At 40.6% G+C, this 16,306-nt stretch overlaps 1 long non-coding RNA gene across 6 annotated transcripts in view; it reads right to left on the bottom strand.

The window, feature by feature from the left end:
* Nucleotides 1-16,306, bottom strand: part of LOC307186607 — an 84,733-nt gene that overhangs the window by 31,903 nt on the left and 36,524 nt on the right. For 3 of the 6 annotated variants that reach the window (XR_013828423.1, XR_013828424.1, XR_013828425.1), the window contains one exon: nt 6,680-6,757. This is a non-coding gene — a long non-coding RNA (uncharacterized lncRNA). Of the gene's footprint in view, nt 1-6,675; nt 6,758-16,306 lie in introns of all 6 variants that reach the window. The other 3 variants (XR_013828426.1, XR_013828427.1, XR_013828428.1) reach the window with 1 other exon arrangement.

Here is a 16,306-nt window from a genome sequence, read left to right on the forward strand (position 1 = left end):
TCTTTTCATCTTGTTTCCTTTGCTGTGCAAAAGCTTTTAAGTTTCATTAGGTCCCATTTGTTTATTTTTGGTTTTATTTCCATTACTCTAGGAAGTGGATCAAAAGAACGATCTTGTGTGATTTAGGTCAAAGAGTGTTCTGCCTATGTTTTCCTCTGAGAGTTTTATACTGTCCGGTCTTACATTTAGGTTTTTAATACATTTTGAGTTTATTTTTGTGTATGGTGTTAGGGAGTGTTCTAATTTTATTCTTTTACGTGTAGCTGTCCAGTTTTTCCAGCACCACATATCAAAGAGACTGTCTTTCTCCATTGTATATCCTTGCCTCCTTTGTCATAGATTAGTTGACCATAGATGAGTGGGTTTATCTCTGGCCTTTCTATTGTATTCCATTGATCTATATTTCTGTTTTTGTTCCTGTACCATATTGTATTGATTACTGTAGCTTTGTAGTATAGTCTAAACTCAGGGAGTCTGATTCTTACAGCTCCGATTTTTTCCCTGAAGACCACTTTGGCTATTTGGGGTCTTTGTGTCTCCATAAAAATTTTAAAATTTTTTCTTCTAGTTCTGTAAAAAATGCCATTGGTAATTTGATTGGGACTGAATTGAATCTGTAGATTGCTCTGGGTAGTATATTCATTTTCACAATATTGATTCTTCCAATCCAAGAACATGGTATATCTCTCCATCTGTCGGTATCATCTTTAATTTCTTTCATCAATGTCGTATACTTTTCTGCATACAGGTCTTTTGTCTCCCTAGGTAGGTTTATTCCTAGGTATTTTATTCTTTTTGTTGCTATGGTAAATGGGAGTGTTTCCTTAATTTCTCTTTCATATTTTACATCATTAGTATACAGGAATGCAAGAGATTTCTGTGCATTAACTTTGTATCCTGCAACTTTACCAAATTCAGTGATTAGCTCTAGTAGTTTTCTGGAGGCATCTTTAGGGTACTCTATGTATAGTATCATGTCATCTGCAAACAGTGATAGTTTTCTTTCTTCCTTTCCAATTTGTATTCCTTTTATTTCTTTTTGTCTTCTGATTGCCGTGGCTAAGACTTCCAAAACTATGTTGAATAATAGTGGTGAGAGTGGACATCCTTATCTTGTTCCTGATCTTAGAGGAAATGCATTCAGTTGTTTACCATTGAGAATGATGTTTGCTGTGGGTTTGTCATATACGGCCTTTATTATGTTGAGGTAGGTTCACTTTATGCCCAATTTCTGGAGAGTTTTTATCATAAATGGGTGTTGAATTTTGTTGAATTTTGTCAAAAGTTCTTTCTGGACTTCCCTGGTGGCTCAGTGGTTGAGAGTCTGCCTGCCGATGCAGGGGACACAGGTTCCTGCCCCAGTCCAGGAAGATCCCACATGTTGCGGAGCGGCTGGGCCCCTGAGCCATGGCTGCTGAGCCTGCTCGTCCGGAGCCTGTGCTCCGCAGTGGCCACAACAGTGAGAGACCCGCGTACCGCAAAAAAAAAAAAAAAAGTTTTTTCTGCATCTATTGAGATAATCATATTGTTTTTCCTCTTCAATTTGCTAATGTGGTGTATCACATTGATTGATTTGCATATATTGAAGAATCCTTACATCCGTGGGATAAACCCCTCTTTATCATGGTGTATGATCCTTTTAATATGTTGTTGGATTCTGTTTGTTGAGGATTTTTGCATCTATATTCACGAGGGATATTGGTCTTTAATTTTCTTTTTTTGTAGTATCTTTGTGGGGTTTTGGTATCAGGGTGATGGTGGCCTCATAGAATCAGTTTGGGGTTGTTAATCCCTCTGCAATTTTTTGGAAGAGTTTGAGAAAGGTGTGTGTTAGTTCTTCTCTAAATGTTTGATAGAATTCAACTGTGAAGCCATCTGGTCCTGGACTTTTGTTTGTTGGAAGATTTTTAATCACAGTTTCAATTTCATTAATTGTGATTGGTCTGTTCATATTTTGTATTTCTTCCTGGTTCAGTCGTGGAAGATTATACCTTTCTGAGAATTTGTCCATTTCTTCCAGAAATGGCAAGAGTTGCTTGTAGTAGTCTCTTAGGATGATTTATTGGCAAGAGTTGGCAAGAGTTGCCTGTAGTAGTCTCTTAGGATGATTTGTATTTCTGCGTTTTCTGTTGTAACTTCTCGTTTTTCATTTCTAATTTTATTGATATGAGTCCCCTCCCTCTTTTTCTTGATGAGTCTGGCTAATGGTTTATCAATTTTGTTTATCTTCTCAAAGAACCAGCTTTTAGTTTTATTGATCTTTGCTATTGTTTTCTTTGTTTCTATTTCATTTATTTCTGCTCTGATTGTTATGATTTCTCTCCTTCTGCTAACTTTGGGTTCTGTTCTTCTTTCTCTATGTCCTTTAGGTGTAAGCTTAGATTGTTTATTTGAGATTTTGCATGTTTCTTGATGTAGGCTTGTATAGCTATAAACTTCCCTCTTAGAACTGCTTTTGCTGCAGCCCATAGGCTTTGGATTGTCGTGGTTTCATTGTCATTTTTCTCTAGGTATTTTTTGATTTCCTCTTTGAATATCTTCAGTGATCTCTTGGTTATTTAATAACATATTGTTTAGCCTCCATGTGTTTGTGTTTTTAACGTTTTTCCCCCTGTAATTCATTTCTAATCTCATAGCATGTGGTAAGAAAAGATGCTTGATTTGATTTCAATTTTCTTAAATTCACTTAGGCTTCATTTGTGACCCAAGGTGTGATGGATCCTGGAGAATGTTCCTTGCACACTTGAGAAGAAAGTGTAATCTGCTGTTTTTGGTTGGAATGTTCTATAAATAAAAGTTAAATCGATCTTGTCTATTGTGTCATTTAAAGCTTGTGTTTCCTTATTAATTTTCTGTTTGGATGATCTGTTCCTTGGTGTGAGGTGTTAAAATTCCCGCACTATTATTGCGTTACTATCAATTTCCTCTTTTATAGCTGTTAGCAGTTGCCTTATGTATTGAGGTGCTCCTATGTTGGGTGCATATATATTTATAATTGTTATATCTTCTTCTTGGATTGGTCCCATGATCATTATGTAGTGTCCTTCTTTGTGTCTTGTAACATTCTTTATTTTAAAGTCTATTTTATCTGATATGACTATTGTTACTCCAGCTTTCTTTTGATTTCCATTTCATGGAATATCTTTTTCCATCCCCTCACTCTCAGTCTGTATGTGTCCCCCAGGTCTGAAGTGGGTCTCCTGTACACAGCCTATATATGGGTCTTCTTTCTGTTTCCATTCAGCGAGACTGTGCCTTTTGGTTGGAACATTTAATCCATTCACGTTTAAGGTAATTATCAATATGTATGTTCTTATTACCATCTTCTTAATTGTTTTGGGTTTGTTTTTTGTAAGTCGTTTTCTTCTCTTGTGTTTCCCAGTTAGAGAAGTTCTTTTAGCATTTGTTTTAGAGCTGGTTTGGTGGTGCTGAATTCTATTAGGTTTTGTTTGTCTGTAAAGCTTTTGATTTCTCCATCAAATCTGAATGAGATCTTTGCTGTGTAGAGTAATCTTGGTTGTAGGTTCTTTCATCACTATAAATATGTCATGACACTCCCTTCTGGCCTTTAGAGTTTCTGCGGAGAAGTCAGCTGTTGACCTTATGGGAGTTCCCTTGTATGTTATTTGTCTTTTTTCCCTTGCTGCTTTCAATAATTTTTCTTTGTCTTTCTTTTTGGCAGTTGTGTTTCAGCGTCTTTCTCCATGGGTTTATCCTGTATGGGACTCTCTGCACTTCCTCGACTTAGGTGGCTATTTCCGTTCCCATGTTAGGGAAGTTTTTGACTGTAAACTCTTCAAATATTTTCTCAGGTCTTTCCTCTCTCTCCTCTCCATCTGGGATCCCTATAATGTGATTGTTCTTACATTTAAGGTTCTCCTAGTGGTCTCTTAGGCTGTTTTAATTTCTTTCCATTCTTTTTCCTTTATTCTGTTCCACAACAATGAATTCCACCATACTGTCTTCCAGGTAACTTATCCATTCTTCTGCCTCAGTTATCTGCTATTGATTCCTTGTAGTGTAGTTTTCATTTCAGGTATTGTATTGTCCATCTCTGTTTCTTTGTTCTTTAATTCTCCTAGGTCATTGTTAAACATTTTTTGCATCTTCTCAATCTTTGCCTCCATTCTTTCTCCGAAGCGCTGGATCACCTTCACTAACATGATTCTGAACTCTTTTTCTGAAAGGTTGCCTATCTCCACGTATGTGTGCGGTGTCAAGTCTGACCGAGGGGCCTAATGAGAAAAGCATTATTTTCCCAACGGGAAAGCAGGACACTTGCGGCCTCAGATTTAAGTGAAAAACAGCGTTGTTGCCCGTGCCCTCTTCACAGTGGTAATGCCGAGTGATTGAACGGCAGGTTTCCTAGGCTAACAGACAGTTTCCTACTCGTTACAGGAGGCCTCCAGCAGCCCTTGTTCACATAACGGGAAAGCCAGACCTGTCCCCCAGGCTCAACGTAATGGCAGGGTTTCCACGCACGACTTGACGTGTACAAACGATTTCCATGAACCCTTAGGGAAAGCAGCGCATTAACGCTGGAATGCTTCTCCCAGGACTCCCTCTGCCCCACCATGTCCCTTTGGAGGAACACTGCGCACTCAATGACTCCCGTTGACCGATTGAGCACCATTCGGCGACCCAGGTACCTCCGGATCATCTCTTGGAACGCAGTGTGAAAGGCAGCAAACTGTTGCCTTCGTTGGATAGAGAGATTGACAAGTCTTTCAACTGTGCCCCGACCCGAGTTCTGGAAAGTCTTCGGTGTGATGCCAGTGGCTCTCAGGGCTGACCCTGAGCTGCAATGTAACAAGCTCTGTGCTGACTGTTCATTCTCCGCTTACATACCTGCCGTCTCTCCCTGCCCAGCAGAAACTCGACTTTACATGCCGTCCGGAAAACGAACGGTTTCCTCCTGAAGCCTGCTAGTCTTTTGGCAGGTTCAAGGACACCCAGATCTAGCTAGCGCCTTAAAACGCCTATGTCACTCGGACAGTGCTCATCTCCCTGCGCAAGATATTATTCTGAGAAGGTACCACAGTGCTTCTTGTGTCTCTTCTGGTGCTTGAGAAACTACACGTACGTGGGGCTGCGTTCAACTTTGATGCCGGGACCTTAGGAGAAACGTTGGATTGTCCCTAGTTGAACGAAGAATCCTCGTAGCCTCAAAGGTGCCTAAACACAGCGTTCCGCTAGTCTTCCCTTGCATGCTGGAACGTGTCTCAAAGGAAAGGGTGCTATGCAAGAAAGAAGAAAGGTCTTTCCACTTCCTTGCCTGAGGCGTGCCAGAGCCCCCTTCGCGTAAAGGGCAGACCACACTGGTCACGAAGATCCAAACAAGGTCCGGGAACGGCATCCACAGTGCCTGCAGGCATGCAGCATTTGCCCAGAAGCCTTAGTCAAAGCAGTGGCTTGACGCTAGGGTGCTGGTTCAGGACTCCTAGGACTCCTGGGTCCTCACCACCTCGCATGGAAAAACACTGTGTACCCAATGTGTACCCAATTCTTAGGGGACCCAACCAAATACAGGTACCTGGGCCCTTCGGATCGTTTCTCTGCAAGAAGAATGAAAGGCGACACTCTGCTCCCTTCGCTGCCCGTCTAGACTGCCGAGCTGTCAAAAGTCCTCCCGAACACAGGCCTAGCAGGTCTTCGGTGTTATGCCAATGATGGTGGAACCCAGAGTATGATCCACAGTGTGATCGGGAAACGTGTTCAAATGTGTCTCAGTTTTCAACCCCTGGTACTCGGGTGCAACATTCCAGACGCTTTACTAACACTCTCCCCACTTGGAGAGTCAGTGCCTTGAACCTCCTGTTTGGCCCAGTTTGCAATTTCTGCGGAAGATGAACAGGAATAGGCAGAACCAATGAGAGACTAGCTGGAGGTGTCTGGACGGGCAAATTTAACTCTCATTTCCCACCAGGAAGAGGAATTAACCAAAGGCTCAGCGTGCTGTGCCGGAACCAGATTAGGCCCTGAAGCAATCCTGCGATGTTGCGGCCAGCTCACAAGAAAGCGAGTTGAAGAAAGGAGCTCAGGGGCACTGTAATTCACAAACCTGCAGAGTTATAAATGACAGCTATCGTCCAAAAATATATTGAAGTAAGGCTGCCAAGAGGACTTGAAAGCGGGGCAGAATTGCAGGAAACCGATTTCAGGAGGTAGACTGGAATTGCATTTAAAGCATAGGAAAAGAGGCAGAACGTCCACAATGATGCACTTGGCCAAAAAGGGCGTATGCGTTTTTTCCTGAATATATTCAGGAAAAAACGCATACGCCCTTTTTGGCCAACCAAGCAAGCTTGCAAAGGAAATCTGCACTACAATGAAGTCTCACTTCCCCCCGGTCAAAAGGGCCATCTGAAAAAAGTGTAAAATCCAGAAAGGCAGGACAGTCCATGGAGAACTGGGGGCCTTGTTATGCTGATGGGCGGGATGTAAATTGCCACCCGCCACTCTGGAGAAGTGTATGGTGTTTCCTGAAACATCGAAAAAACAAAGCAACAGAGCCTAGGGCACTTCCACTTATGGTCCTATAGCTTAGGGAAATTAAAATCAAAAAGACACAGCCACCCCAAAGTTTGGGACGGCTCTGTTTACTAGAACCTCGTTTACGGTACAAGTTCAATATCGCAGAAAGCGAAAACTGGATAAAGAAGTTGTGGTACTTACGTACAATGCAATATCACTCAGCAATGAAATCTATGTCATCAGGCCCTTAGCAGCATATTGAGTGGATTGAGGCACGGTGATTCTAAGTGAAAGAAGTCACACAGAAAAAGAAACATCATAAGGTATCACTAATACACGGAATGTAATCTTGGCTACACAGGAACTGAATTACAAAACAGAACAGGGTCTCCAATTTAGAAAACCAACTTATGCTTGCTTAAGGGGAAAGGTGAGTTGGGGTGCTGCATAAAACCAGAGTTTGAAATAAGCACAGATACCATTCCATAAGCCAAATATGTAATAGACAAGACCTACTCATTGCTCAAGGAAATGGACTCAACAATGAGGTATCACCTCACACCTGTTAGAATGGGCATCATCAGAAAATCTACAAACAACAAATGCTGGAAAGGGTGTGGAGAGAAGGAACCCTCTTCCACTATTGTTGGGAATATAAATTGATACAGTCACTATGGAGAACAATATGGAGTTTCTTAAGAAACTAACAATAGAATTACCATATGATACAGCAATCCCAGTACTGGACATATACCCAGACAAAACCATAAATCAAAAAGAGACATTCACCGCAATGTTCACTGCATCACTATTTACAATATAGAGGTAATGGAAGCAACCTAAATGCCCACAGACAGACGAATGCATAAAGATGTGGTACATATATAAAATGGAATATTACTACGCCATGAAAAGGAATGAAATTGGGTCATTTGTAGAGACCTCAATGGATCTAGAGACTGTCATACAGAGTGAAGTAAGTCAGAAAGAGAAAAACAAATCTTGTATATTCATACATATATGTGGAACCTAGAAAAACTGTACAGATTAACCGTTTTGCAAGGCATAAATAAAGCAACAGATGTAGACAACAAACGTATGGACAACAAGGGGGGAAAGCTGTTGAAGGGGTGGTGGTGGGAGGAGTTGAGAGACTGGGATTGGCATGTATACATTTATATGTATAAAATAGATAACCAATAAGAACCTGCTGTATAAAAATATAAAATAAAATTCAAAATTAAAAAGAAATAAAATTTAAAAAATAAAACAGAAAAAACAATTATTCCCTTCACATACATGTATTTATATGAATAAATTATTTCCATGCTTATATCTGTAAATACAAAAAAGAGGAATAAAATCTACCTTGAACCAAAAACGAAAAAGAGAAAGAAAACACAGAACCTACCAGTTACACAGAGGAAAACCGTATCAGGGCACTTGCTCCAGTTGTAAATAAAAAATGGCTACACATGAAATAAATTACAAAAGAGAAACATAGTCAAATATGTAGAAAACACACATAAGACTGCTAAAGGGGAAAGATGGGGAGGGGTGAGGCATTATCCAGGAGGTTGAAACTAGCAAAGATACCATTCCAAATACCAAATTGATAATCGACAAGGCCTACACGGTACCTCAAAGAACTGCACTCAGCACACTCAAGTCATCAGAAAAGAATATATACGACTGGTAAGAATCTGAAAAAGAATTTATTGATGTCTCTCTGTACGTGAATCAAGTGGATGTACAGCAGCAAGAAACAGACCATTGAAAATCAGGTGTAACCAATATAATAATAAATTTAAAAAATAAAAGACAGTGAGACAGAAAAATTCTTACAACTTTTGCTCAGGGGCTGTTAATCAACATGGATTGAACACATCTAGACCCACAGCAGGATGAGACATAAGGCTGGAAACTGTTCGCACTAAGAGAATTAGTGACGTTGGGTAAGGAAATGCAGACTTTTTACAGTAATACTGCCTGGTACCCATTCCATGGGTCACAAATCTTCAGGTTCAAGGGAGTCTTCCTACAGCTAAAACATGCATGGGAAACCCAGAGGACTGTACACTGTGTGAATAGGAAAGGTGTCTAAAATGCACCTAATTTTTCCTCTCCTGGTACTCGGGTTCACCATTCCAGCCACTTTACTAACAATCTCCCCATTTGGAGAATCAACGTCTTTAACCTTCTGTTTCGCACAGTTTGCAATTTGTGTGGAGGATGAACAGGAAGAGGGGGAACAAATGAGAGACTAGCTGTAGGTGTTTCAACAGGCACATGTCAGTCTACTTTCCCATAAGGAAGAAGAATTAAACAAAGGCTCAGCCTGCCGTCCCGGAACCAGAATAGGGCCTGAAGCAATCCTGCGGTTTTGCGGACAGTTCGCAAAAAAGGGAGTTGAAAAATGGAGCTCAGGAACACCGCAATTCATAAACCTGCAGAGTTATAAATGACAACTAAAGTCCAAAAATATATTGAGGTAAGGCAACAAAGACGCTCTGAATGCAAAGCAAATTGCAGGAAACAGATTTCAAGAGGGAGATTGGACTCACCTTTAAAGCACATGAAAAGCGGCAGAACTTCGACAGTGATACAGTTGGCCAAAAAGGGCGTATGCGTTTTTTCCTTAGTATATTCAGGAAAAAATGCGTATGCCCTTTTTGGCCAACCAAAGAAGTGGGCACTTCCAGTCAGCACTACAAAGAAGTCTCACTTCACATCGGTCAAAAGACCCATCCCGAAAAAGTGTAAAAACCAGAAATGCATGACAGGCCATGGAGAAATGGGAGACTTAACGCTTACGGGTAGGATGTAAATTGCCAACAGCCACTCTAGAGAAGTGTATGGTGTTTCCTAAGACCTCTAAAGAACAGAGCTACAGAGCATAGGGCACTTCCACTCATGGTCGTATATCTTGGGAAAACCAAAAATCAACAGGACACAGGCACCCCGAAGTTTAGGGCTGCTCTGTTTCAAAGAACCTCAACATCGGTACATGTTATATATCCCAGGTAAGAAAAAAATGGATAAACAAGTTGTGGTACTTATGTACGATGAAATATCACTCAGCCATGAAATCAGTGTCATAAGGCTTGTAGCAGCATAATAAGAGGATTTAGGTACAATGATTCTAAGTGAAATAAGTCACAGAGAAAAATATACTTATCTTAAGATATCACTTTTAGAGGGAATGTAAAAATCGCTACGCATGAACTGAATTACAAAACAGAACAGAGTCACACATTTCGAGAACACACTTATGGCTGCTTAAGGGGAAAGGTGAGGTGGGGTGTTGCATAAAACAAGAATTTGAAATAAGCACAGATACCGTTCCATCAGCCAAATATGTAATAGACAAGACCTACTCATTGCTCAATGAACTGGACTCAACACACCCTACTCACCGCAGAAGAATATATCTGCGTAGTAAGAATCTTAAGAAGTATCTATGGTATCTCTCTGTAAGTGAATCAAGTGGGTGTAAAGCGGCATAAACAGCAGTGAAAATCAGCTAAACCCCATTATAAAAATAAATATATTCAGGAAAAACACATACACCCTTTTTGGCCAACCAAACAAGCGGGAAATGCAAATCAACACTACAAAGAAGTCTCACTTCGCCTTCGTCAAAAGGGCCATCCTGGAAAAGTGTAAAACCAGAAATGCAGCACAGGCCATGGAGAAAATGGAGCCTTGTTATGCTGATGGGGGGGATGTAAATAGCCAATGGCCACTCTGGAGAAGTGTATGGTGTTTCCTAAAACACCTAAAAGACAGAGCTACAAAGCATAGAGCACTTCCACTCTTCGGCATATATCTTGGGAAAACCAAAAATTGACAGGACACAGGCACCCCTACGTTTAGTGCTGTTCTGTTTAGAAATGCCTCCACTTCGGTACAACTTACATGTCCGTGGAAGGAAAAAATGGTTAAAGAAGATGTGGTACTTGTGTACAATGGAATATTACTCAGCAATTAAATCAATGAAATAAGGCCCGTTGCAGCAACTCGTGGAGACTGAGGTACGATCATCTAAGTGACATAAGTCAGACATAAAAAGAGACTTATCATAAGGTATCATTTACAGATGGTATCTAAAAATGGCTACACCTGAACTCAGTTACAAAACAGTAATAGAGTCACACATTTAGGAAACACACTTATGGCTGCTAAAGGAGAAAGGTGGGGTGGGGTGATGCATAAACCAGGAGGTTGGAATTAGCATAGATACGGTTCCATAAACAAAATACGTAATCGACAAGACCTAGTGTATAGCTCAAAGAGCTGGACTCAGCACACTGTTGTCACCATAAAAGGCTTTATTAGACTGGTAAGAATCTGTAAAAGAATTTATTGATGTCTCTCTTTAAGTGAATCAAGTGGATAGATGCAGAGCAGGAAGAAACACAGTAGTGAAAATCAGCTATACCCCATTATAAATTTAAATAACAAGAACAAAAAAAAAAGGACTGTGAGAGAGAGAGAATTTCTTACAAAATTTATTCAAGGGCTGTGATGCAACCAGGACTGACCACATCTAGACACACAGCTGGATGGGACCTAAAGCTCTACACTCGTGTGTCTGAGAGGCTTGGTGAGGATGGGACAGCAAATGCAGCACTTTTAGAGTAATACTGCCTGGCTCCCATTCCATAGGTCCCATATCTCCAGGTGCAGGGGACCTTTCCTATAGCTAAACTATGAATGGGACATCCAGAGGATGGTACACCGTCTGTTCAGGAAGAGTTTGGAAAAGTCACCTCATCTCCACTTCTGGTATTCGGCTTCCCCAGCTCCTTTCCTTAGAGTCTCCCCACTTTGGCAGCACACTCAACAGCCGGTTTTGCAAAGCTTGGAATTTTCCGGGTGAAAATGGGAACGGGGGAATGGAATGAGGCACAAGCCCTAGACGTTTGGACAGGCATATGCCACTCTAGTTTCCTAAACTGGAAGAAGAATTTCCCTATCCTTCAGGTGCCCCAGTAACCGGAATGGGTCTGTAGAAATCCTGCCCCTTGTGGCTGCTTCCCTAAACAACAACTTGAAAACTGGTGCTCAGGGGCACTGCAATTCACAAACATGCAGGGTTGTAATCGACACCTCTAATGGAGTCATTTCTTGAGCCAAGTATTCGTAAAGGCCTTGTAAGCAAGGAAGAATTGCAGGAAAGGGATTTCAAGAGGTAGTTTGCACTCGCCGTTAAAGCACATGCAAAGCTGCTGAACATCGCCAATGATGCAGTTTGCCAAAAAGGCTGTATGCGTTATTCCTTAATATATGCAGGAAAAACCCTTACTCCATTTTCGGCCAACAAAACAGGCGGGCAATGTAAATTAATACTACAAAGAGGTATCACTTCGCACCAGTCAGAATGGCCAAGCTCACAAAGTGTAAAACCTGAAATGCAGGACAGGGCATGGAGAAAAGGGAACCCTGACAAGCTGATGGTGGGAATGTAAATTGCTAACAGCCACTGTGGAAAAGTGGGTGGTGATTCCTTAAAAATCTAGAAACCAGAGCTTCAGAGCATATGGCGCTTCCACTCCTGGGCCTGTATCTTGGAAAAAACGTAAATTGACAAGATCCAGGCACTCCAAATTTATGCAGCCCTGTTTACAAGAGCCTCTACTCGGAAGCTACCTAAACGTCCTTGGAAGGAAGACTGGATGAAGAAATTATGGTAGATATGTACAATGGAATATTACTCATCCATGAAATGAATGGAATAAGGCCATTTGCAGCCACTCGGAAGGACCTAGAGACATTCATTCTAAGTGTCATAAATCAGACAATGATAAATATCATATGATATTACTGGAATCTAACAATTGATACAAAGGTACTATCTTACAACACAGAAACAGAGTCCCAGACTTAGAACACAAACTTATGCTTACCAAACTGGAAAGGTGTTTCGGAGGCATAAATCATGAGGTTGGAGTTAGTATATACATATTTACAGAGAGAAAACTTGTAATCAGCATGGACCTGCTGTAGAGCACTTGGAACTCTTCTCAACACCCTTTAGTAACCTCAATGGGAAAATAATTCCAGAAAGAATGTATAGTCATCTCTGTATAAATGAATCATGTTGGTGTATATCAAAAACGAACACAACATGGTAAATCAACTATACTCCATTATAAATTTAAAACTAAATTACAGAAAAGAAAAATGATCGCTAAATTTGTTCAGTCGCGGTGAAGGTGCTAGTGTCACATCCCTGGACACGGACCCAATTTGGTCCCAAGGCTGGACTGTTGTGGGCCTGAGGACCTCTGGAAGTATGCCAGCTAATTCACCCCCCTTGAACATGTAGTACCTGGTCCCCTCTGCATGGGATCACAATCTCCAGATCTAAGTGTGCCCTCATACTACTAAACCAACCCTCTGACACCCAAAGGATGGTGGACTCTCTGGGTTGGATGACATTTGGAAAATCACCTGGTCTCAATATATCCTGGTGTTTGGGTTCTGACCTCCCGACCCCTTCGTTAGGGTCATCCCACTCTACTAGACAGCACCCTCAACAGGTGATTTTGCAGGGGTTTATACTTGTTCAGGGGATGAAGGGTAAGGGGGAAGAAAGAATGGGACAGAAGCCCTCACATGTTTGGTCAGGCACATCCCACTCTAATTTAAAACCCAGGAACAGGACTTTCCCTACATCTAAGTTTGTGTCAGTAACCAGAGAGGGACAGTAGAAATCCTGCCGACTTCTGTTTCCCATAACAACAATTCTAAAACTGGACCTTATAGGCACTTCATATTCACAATGCTTGGGGAGCTGTAAATGACAACAGCCCTCAAAAAATGTCTTGGGGGGGCTTTCCTGGTGGCACAGTGGTTGAGAGTCCGCCTGCCGATGCAGGGGACACGGATTCGTGCCCCGGTCCGGGAAGATCCCACATGCCGCGGAGCGGCTGGGCCCGTGAGCCATGGCCGCTGAGCCTGCGCATCCGGAGCCTGTGCTCCGCAACTGGAGAGGCCACAACAGTGAGAGGCCCGCGTACCGCAGGAAAAAAAAAAGAAAAAAAATGTCTTGGGGTACATAATCGAAATAGACTTCAAAACAAGGCAACCTTTCAATAACCTTTTTTCAAGGGGTAAATTTTACTCACACTGTTCAAAAGGAAGAAAAACACATATGAAGATGCTCACCATTGCTTTATGTTAGACAAATGCAAATCAGATGTACAAAGAAATATCACCTGGAACAACTCAGAATAGCCATCATCACAATGTCTACAAAAAAGAAATGCTTCAGTGAGTGTGGAAAAAAAGAGAAACGTACCACTTATTATTATTATTTTTTAATCTGTATTGGGTCTTCATTGCTGCGCATGGCTTTTCTATAGTTGCAGCAAGTGGGGGCTACTCATTGTTGTGGTACGCAGCCTTCTCTTTGCAGTGGCTTCTCTTGTCGTGGAGCACAGGCTCTAGGCACACAGGCTTCAGTAGCTGTGGCACGTGAGCTCAGTAGTTGTGGTTCGTGGGCTCTAGAGTGCAGACTCAGTAGTTGTGGCACACGGGCTTAGTTGCTCTGCGGCATGTGGGATCTTCCTGGGCCAGGGCTCGAACTTATGTCCCCTGCACTGGCAGGCAGATTCTTAACCACTGCGCCACCAATACTACGCTACTGGTGGCAATGCCAATTGGTAACAGCCACTATGGAGCACAGAATGGTGGTTACCAGAGTAACGGGAGGCGGGAGGGATAAGTTGGAAATTGGGATTGACATATACACACCACTATATATAAAAGAGATAAAAAATAAGGGCCTATTGTATAGCACAGGGAACTCTACTCAATACTCTGTAATGACCTGTATGGGAAAGGAATCCAAAAAGGATTGGATATATGTATAATTGCTTCACTCTGCTGTGCAGCAGAAAGTTACACAACATTGTAAATCAACTATACTCCAAAAAAATTGAAAATGAAATGAAATAAAATAAAATAGAGCTACCAGATGATCAAGAAAGTTCACTCCTGTGCACATTTCTGGAGGAAAGCATAAATCGAAAAGACACATCTTCCCCAACGTTCACTGCAACACTCTTTACAATAGCAAAGGCATGGAAGCAACCAAAATGACCATCAACATATGAATATAGGTAAAGAATATGTGGTGCATATATATGATGGAATATGACTCAGCCATAAAATAGAAGAAAATAATGCCAATTGCAGTAACATGGATGGACCTAGAGATGATTGTACTAAGTGAAGTAAGTCAGACACAGTAAGACAAATATTGTATCATATCACTTCTAGGTGGAACCTAAAAATTGATACAAATGAACTAACTTACAAAACAGAGGCAGACTCACAGACTTGGAAAACAAACTTATGGTTACCAAAGGGGAAAGGTGGGGGGTAGGGATAAATCAGGAACTTGGGGTAAACATACGAATAATACTATATATAACATAGATAAGCAACAAGGACCTACTGTATAGCACAGGGAACTCTACTCAATATTCTGGGAATACCTTTATCAGAAAAGAATCTGAAAAAGAATGAATATATGCATATGTGTAACTGAATCACTTGCTGTGCAGCTGAAATGAACACAACATTGTAAATCAACCATACTCCAATAAAATTTAAATTACAAAATAAAAAATCACCTATATTTCAAAACAAACAAAAAAAGAATTCCCATATATTTTTATGGCTTGGTAGCTTACTTTTTTATTGCTCAATATTATCCCATTCCCAGAATATATTAATACTATATCATTTCATTCACCTATTGGAGGACACTTTAGTTTCATTCACATTTTGGCAATATTGAATTAAGTTCTATAAATATCCATATGAAGGTTTTCGTCTGGAATATGTTTTAAACTACTTTCAGTAAATATCCATGAGAACGCTTGCCAGATTGTACAGTAAGGAAATGTTCGATATTATAGCAAGTGTCAATCAGACTACCAAAGTATCTGTATTATTTTTCATTTCCACCAAAAACAAATGACATTTCTTATTGTTCCGCATCCCCTACAGAATTTGCTCTTGTTCACATTCTAGCCATTCTAAGTGTTACGTAGTGGTATGTAATTGTATTTTTAATTTGCTTTTTCATGGCAACATGTAATCTGGATTATTATTCTGTATACTTATATGCATAGTGTCTATTTTCTTTGGTGAGGTGTCCATAAAGTATATTGGTCCACATTTTATTTAGGCTGCTTTCTTTTTTTTCTACCCAATCTGTATTTGTTTTATTTATTTTCGTGCCTTGTTGCATTAGCAAGGACTTGGAGTAAAATATGGAAAAGGAGTCATGAAAGGGGACATCCTTGCTTTTACCTGAACTTAGTGGGAAAGCTTCATGTTTTTGACCATTAATCATGATGTAAGATAAAAGTTTCCTGAAGATCTTTGTTATCAACTTGAGAAAGCTCCAGTCCATTTCTTTAACTGAGAGTTTTTATGAAGAATGGGTGTTAGATTTTTTCAAAGTCTTCTGAATCTACTGATATGCTAATGATTGTCTTTAGGGTGTTGATATGATGGATATAATTATTTGATTTTAGAATGTTGAACCAGCCTTGCATACCTGGGATTATTCCCTTTCATTCATGATATAAAATTCTCTCAAAATATTGTTGGATTCGATTTGTTAATATTTTGTTGAGGATTTTTGCATTGATGTTCCTGAAAGATATTGGTCAGTTTTCTTTACTATTCATATGTTCCTCTAAGTTTGGATATTGTGGATTTAGTGTCAGACATTCATTTGGGGAGATTCTCAGTCATTTTTAAAAAATATTTTCTGTTCTTTGTTATCTTTATTCTCCTCCTGCTATAC

The sequence above is a fragment of the Stenella coeruleoalba genome (genome assembly GCF_951394435.1).
Source record: "Stenella coeruleoalba genome assembly, chromosome: 5".
NCBI classification, from domain to species: domain Eukaryota; kingdom Metazoa; phylum Chordata; class Mammalia; order Artiodactyla; family Delphinidae; genus Stenella; species Stenella coeruleoalba.